The sequence below is a fragment of the Hordeum vulgare genome, chromosome 5H (genome assembly GCF_904849725.1).
Source record: "Hordeum vulgare subsp. vulgare chromosome 5H, MorexV3_pseudomolecules_assembly, whole genome shotgun sequence".
NCBI classification, from domain to species: domain Eukaryota; kingdom Viridiplantae; phylum Streptophyta; class Magnoliopsida; order Poales; family Poaceae; genus Hordeum; species Hordeum vulgare.
This window is the reverse complement of record NC_058522.1, coordinates 248,067,090-248,073,875: the sequence shown is the minus strand read 5'-3', so window position 1 is coordinate 248,073,875 and position 6,786 is coordinate 248,067,090. Positions and strand designations below refer to the sequence as shown.

Sequence of the window (6,786 nt, the reverse complement as noted above, 5' to 3'; positions counted from 1 at the left end):
AATTGCTCAGCGGACTCACGAACCGGCCTACAACACAATGATCAACTCGTCATCGGCGCCGGCTTACAATGACGCGACCGACTCGCCATCCATGCTGGCTTACGATGCCATGGTTTGGTTTACATCAACCTGCCGGTGCAGTGTATGCCAGTGCAAACCGCCCAACAGACGCACCTGAGCCGCCGCCTCCGCTGCGTTGTTTTATAAAATATGTCAGAAGATTTTCTGACGTTCATCCGTGAAAAAAAAATCAGGTGCTATTCATCTTATCTACTTTTTAGTACATGTTATTTGTTCAAAGAACAATTACTCTGGGCTGCAATATTTTTATGCAGGGGAATTCTTCGTTACAAAAGGTGGTTTTATAACTCGGAAAGGGAGCGAGTACCAGCATCTTTCTCCACCGGCTTATGCCACAGTAAAATATGAAGATTCTCAAGCCGCCTCCTTGAGTCGACTTAAGACTCGGGGGCTACACAGACAAGGTTTGCCAGATCCAACCAGGCTGAATAATTCAAGAACCCCGGGTCATTGCAGGGAAGATAACCCGGCCCCGAGGGCTATTGCCTCATTGGCGGGCATTTTAAAGTCGCCCAAGAGGACGAGTCGCCACGATGCGCCGTTCAAACATGGGTGCCCTGCTTCATTAGGCAGGCATTTTAAAGTCGCCCAATAGGACGAGTCGCCACGATGCGCAGTTCAAACATGGGTGCCCGGCTTAATGGCAAACATTCATGGTTAAACCTGCCTGTCTGCGTGATGCTACTCCAAACCCTGTGTACTCCGTTTCATGATAAGTCAATCCGTATGGACCCTGAACTTATCCGGGTAAAAACATCGATTGGTCGTGAGTGCCGGCTTACAGAAAGCGAGGATACTCCATTTGCCATGAAGCCACCTTCTTGGTCAAACCTGCCTGTCTGCATGATGCTACTCTGAATCCCGTGTACTCTCGATATGTCAATCCAGTTGGACCCTGAACTATCGAGGTTAAAACATCGATTGGTCGCGAGTGTCGGCTTACAGAAAGCGAGGATATTCCATGGGCTATTAAGCCGCCTTCTTTGAAACTTGGTTAAACCTGCCTATCTGCATGATGCTACTCCGAATCCCGTGTACTCCGTTTCATGATAAGTCAATCCATATGGACCCTGAACTTATCCAGGTTAAAACATCGATTGGTCGTGAGTGCCGGCTTACAGAGAGCGAGGATAAACAAATGGCTATCGAGCTAGTTTCATTGAATTAAGATTCAAATCTCATAAACCAGCACTATTTTGTCATATACATGCATCATCTTGCATTGCATCATGTATCATACATACATATCATGGCCGTCTTCAAGCCGGGTCAAAGCATAAATTCTTGCAGGTGCAAATTAATCTTTGAATAGCCAAGTTGGCTGGATTTTCATCATGGGTTATCATAACCAGTGTTAAATGATTGGGTTTTTTAAACCAGCTCGGAAGAATTGACTATTATCGAAGAGCCGACCTATCACATATAATGCCGAGTCATCTAATTGACCGACCCTTGGATTTCTTCAACTTGTGCTCTGTAGTAAACTACAACACTTATGGATTTCTCAAACATATGGATTTCTCAAAGGATATATTTTCCGGGTTACATTCCAAACCGCGGTCAAGGATTTCTTTTATCACAAAGGCATCATCAGGTCACAGAGTGGATATGATTTTATTCTACAATGGAAGGAATAGTCCCGAGTCGCTGCAGGCACACAACCGACACTTGGGGGCTACATTATTCAAATCAAGATTACATCAAGTTATGAAAGTCCCATGTCGCTGCAAGCATGCACCATGACACTTGGGGGCTAATGCAATCCACTTTTCAAATCATCACATCATCAACACACCCGGCTACCTCAAGGAGATAAGCCGGCCCTGGTGGCTACAGGTCGCTCTGTATTTCAAATATAGATTCAAGGAAGAACCGACTCATCATTTTTATAATGACCCGGCCCTTGGGGGCTACACATTGCTGCTCAAGGTTACATCATCAGATTTACAAAGTCCCTGCTCATTATTGCATAATGACCCGACCCTTGGGGGATACATCATATGATGTTTTATTTTCAAAGGAGAAGAACATGGAAGTCCCGAGTTGCCGCAAGCAATCGACCCGTCACTTGGGGGCTACACTATTCAGATCATAATTTCTAAAGTCCGAGGTTGCTGCAGGCAAGACAACCCAGCCCTTGGGGGCTACAACACTAAGTTGTTTCACAGATCATGAGGTTCAAACGGAAGACCCGGCCCATCACACACTGATGACTCGGCCCTTGGGGGCTACAGGTAATATGGATATATCAAAAAATTGAACAACACATTTCATTTCGTCATGGAGGTGAAGTATTGGGAGACCGGTTCAACATATTTTTATCTAGTTGAAGCATTGAAAGACCGGCTCAACATCACACGGATTTGTCAATTGGAGTTCAGTTCTTTGACGGGACACTACTAATAATCATGACCTGCCATTAGCAATCATGACCCGCCATTGTCAATCATAACCCGCCGAACCAAGAGAAGCTGGTTCAACATTGTGTGGATTTCTTATTTCCCAATTTTTCATCAAGCCAAAGCATTGGAGGCCGACTCAATGGCATATGTATTTTATTACAAAGGACATGAACCAACAAGATGATTGTGAAGACGGCTCGTTATTATGAAGAAGAAACCCGAATTTTTCAAGGAGCCACTTCAGTAAATCAAGCCGGCCAGAGGAGCAAGCTAGTCCCTTAACTTATTTATTATTCTTATTTCAGGACCTTACCATGAATAAATTCAAGCTAACCTAGGGGCTAATGTCGGGGATATACCCCACAGTGTAACCCGCCTTGGAGTATGACCCGCCAAGGACTTGGCGACTCACCGACGACTCAGCAGTGACCTGGCGGGCGACTCATACTTGTCCCCACAGGTGACTTAGATAAATGACGAAGGCCCAAGACCCGGCGTACATCCTCGCATAAGGCGGCTCATAGAGAGGCCAGGAGGGCCGGCTCACAAGAGAAGGCCCAAGAAGAGTGGAGACTCCCTCACAAAGGAAACAAGACCCGGATTAGGATTCAAGAGAGACTAGTCCTATTCCTAATCCTAGTAGGACTCTACATGTAAACCTACCCCTTCCACCTATATAAGGAGGGGTAAGGCGCCCCAAGAGGGACAAGATTCACAACTTAGGTCTAGACAAGACAAATCATGAGATAGACAGAATAGACACCCACGAGATTAGAGGTGGCGAGTCCGCACCCCCTTAATCAAGATCATCATCTTCATCAATGAAACACAAGCAGGACGTAGGCTTTTACCTCCATCGGAGGGGCCGAACCTGGGTAAATTCGCGTCTCTCGGTTCCGACCAACCCCTCTCAAGCCGCCACATAGCTACGATGGCCTCACACCTAAGTTCTCTCACGAGGACATCTGCCGTGACAAAACCACGACAGTTGGGTCTGTAGATAGTCAGGCCATGTGCCTTTTACCTTTCCATCTGTCTGTAATCAGACATTTTTAATCTTCTGCTAGCTTTTAAGACTTGTTTGAATGACTTGCCACGATGGGTCGTGAGACCCCTATCTGTGTAATATTGTGTGTGTGGCTCTTCCGAGCCTCCTATAAAGTTTGTATGTTTATGGTTATGTTGTGATGCCATCGATGTATCTATGCATATCGGGTATGCCATGCGTACGTGTGTTGTACTTGATATGTATGGGGTTCGAACACCTAGTCGTATGCCTTAGTAGCACTCCTTACGGGGAAATGCCCCTTTGTGTTTCCACCGAGCCATGGTAGTTCGCTACTGCTCCAGGCACATTGGTTGACTGGCATGTGTCCTTCTTAGCTGATGTGTCTATCCCTTTGGGGAAATGTCATGTGGTGTAATGGAGTCGTTGTAGCTTTCTACGGCTGCTCTACACTCGCTGATGACGGACACCTGCTTTGTTGGGTCATGTATGCTTGTCCCTGTACGGTACTGCCACTTGGGTTTATGACTAGACATGTCGACCCGGGTTCTTTGACATCGGAATGCTAGCGACACAATTGCATATGCGAGCCAAAAGGCACAAACGGTCTCGGCTAAGGTAAGGCAACAACCGTGGGGTAAACCATGCATGAGACCGCAAAGGGATGTGATGTTTTACATGCTGGATTCCTATGGCTTAGGATCGGGGTCCCAACAGCATTGGTATCAAAGCTTGACTAACTGTAGGATTACCAAGCCAAACTGGTCGAAGTTGAGTCTAGAATTGCTTTAGTTATATATAAGGGAATTGTTTGTGGAAGGGAACATAAGATTCTTGCTTCTCTTCTCAAGTCATTATATTCCGGTCATCCTCGTCTTTTCTGTGGGGATTAAGAACTAGGTTACTTATCTTTCTCTCAGGATCGTGTATTACTGATCGGTAGATTATAGGACAACGAGTCGAGAGTTACTCCGGGTTTATTTTATTCCAAGGGAAGGAAAGTAAGTTTTGATGACCATGGAATTGAACTTGATAGTTGAGTGGTTATGCTAACCTATCTTTTGTGGGTTGTCTCAAATTTTTTTTGAGCATTTACAGCCGTTATGCTGCCCAATTTTGTCTCCAGAGCTCTAATGCCTTTGCATTACTCTCTATTTTCAGATGCCTCGCCGTCCTCCTTGTCAGGTGGTTCGTGTGACTTGGTGCATTGATGTGCCGGGTCACACGGCCATGCTAGTCAGGATGATGTCCGTAGCCGGTTACCGCTGGTACCTAGAGTATACAGTGGAGGAGCAGTATCGGAATTTTAATCGAAGTTAGTATCTATGCACTGTTAGGGTATTCCCGGATTACCCTGGAGCCGAGGAGACGATCCATTGGTCTTATGGATTGGGGGAAACTGTTGACATGGCAGTACAAGATGTTGCCTATTCAATGTTGACCATCATGAGAGCCAGACATGCACTGCTGCAGAATTCAGAGTTCTGCTATGTTCCCGCCTCGCAGCCAAGAGAAGAAGGATACCTCAGTGGGGTCTACATTGATTCCTCTATAGAGGATCCGCTGCTGCAGTCCACCGCTGAGATGTTAGAGAATAGAAACAGAGATGCTCGTGCCCTTCGTATGGAGCTTTATGCTACCCGTGCCCGTGTGTGGACGGCTTTGACACAACTGGCACCTGTAGTCCAAACAGGGTATGGAGATATGGAGATGTTGAACCTTGTTAGGACTCATGTCCCAGCTCATGTTGACTGGCTTGCTATAGGAGGAGTCACCCCTCTTCGAGGACCTCTACTACCACCAGTCAGGGGACCAAGGCCACACCCATGTCCCTACAGTTCCGAGGGGTCGCATGCTCGAGTATTTCCTGATCCACAGGTTGAGCTCCCAGGCCATTGAGGCAACATTTATCAGATGTTTTATGCGGATGCCTGAACCGTGAGTGGAGGAGTAGTATGGTAGTAGCTGTACTTCCACAGTCCAGTGTGTCTTGTGGAGTATGCTTATGTCGTGAGATGAGTTCCGGAGGCATAGATAAACAATGTATAGGAAGCTTGGAAAGCCTCTAAAGAGTAGTATCATCTTCTCAGTAGTTTGCTCTTCGGTTAAGGTTGTACTAAACTATGTAATGGTGTGTATGAACCATGGTGTATATATAGCAGTTGCTTGTTACCATGTTGTTCGGATGTTCATTTCCACATTCCATGTGTTCAGTGCATTCTTAATCCATAGCTAGTATTGATGATGATATTGGTCTAAGCTGTGAGTTTGTTTGTGAGGATGGTGTTCACCAGGTTGAATCGTGCCCCTGCCCATGAGCAGGGAGAAGGTAATCAAGCATCGCAGGAGGAATTGCCTCACCCGCCTTCTCTGGCGGAAGTTATACGTGAGGCGGAAAGAAACAAAAGAGAGACCAACAGTCTGCTAGAGCGTATTGAGAAAAATACGGCTCGTGAGGCGAGGAATGATGCAGTGTCCCTCAATGACTTCGTGAAGCTGAATCCTCCGAAGTTCCATCACTCCGTCGATCCTCTCGACGCTGATGAATGGTTGTGCAGTATATCGTGCTAGATTCGCTTTGCAAATGTTTCTGAGGCCGACAAGGTGACCTTTGCAGCGTACTTTTGGAAGGACCCGCCAATCTATGGTGGGAGAACTTTGAAGCTATGCGCCCTGCCGGACCAGCAGCCACATGGGCAGACTTTAGTGCAGCCTTCCGTCTGCACCATATTCCAGAGGGTCTGATGGACCGTAAGAGAGAGGAATTATGTGCCTTCACCCAGGGAAAATTTACCATGGATGCTTATAGCCGCGAGATCGGTAACCTCGCTCGCTATCCAACTAAAGAGGTGTCAACTGATGCCAAGAAGCAAGCAAGATTTCGTAAGGGTCTGAGCCCTGAACTTCGTCGTGACCTGCGCCTCCACGAATGTACAAGCTTTCAAGCTCTTGTCAATAAGGAGATCAGTGCCGAGACTGGTCATACCGATTATGAAGCCACGAAGAAGCACTCCCGTGACTCTGGCTCCTCATCTGGTTCCGCATTCCCAAAACACAGGCTGTGGGTTCCAAATAGCTCTCTGTCGCCAAGATATACCCCGAGGTCATCCTATGTGGTGCCTCAGGCGAAGCAGACCAACCCGCCAGCAAAGACCTATGGTGGTCCAGCTAGCAATGCTGCACCACGTGCCAACCAGGTGATCTTCTACAAGTGTGGAGAACCAGGGCACTACTCACGAGAGTGTCCCTAGAATATAGGTGGCAAGCAACCTGGAAAGTCCGTTGGGCAAGGCAAGT

General features: G+C 47.0%; 1 pseudogene; it reads left to right on the top strand.

Moving 5' to 3' along the window:
* Positions 1–210: 210 nt before the first annotated feature.
* LOC123395932 lies at positions 211–676 on the top strand (annotated as a pseudogene).
* The last annotated feature ends 6,110 nt before the right edge of the window (positions 677–6,786 follow it).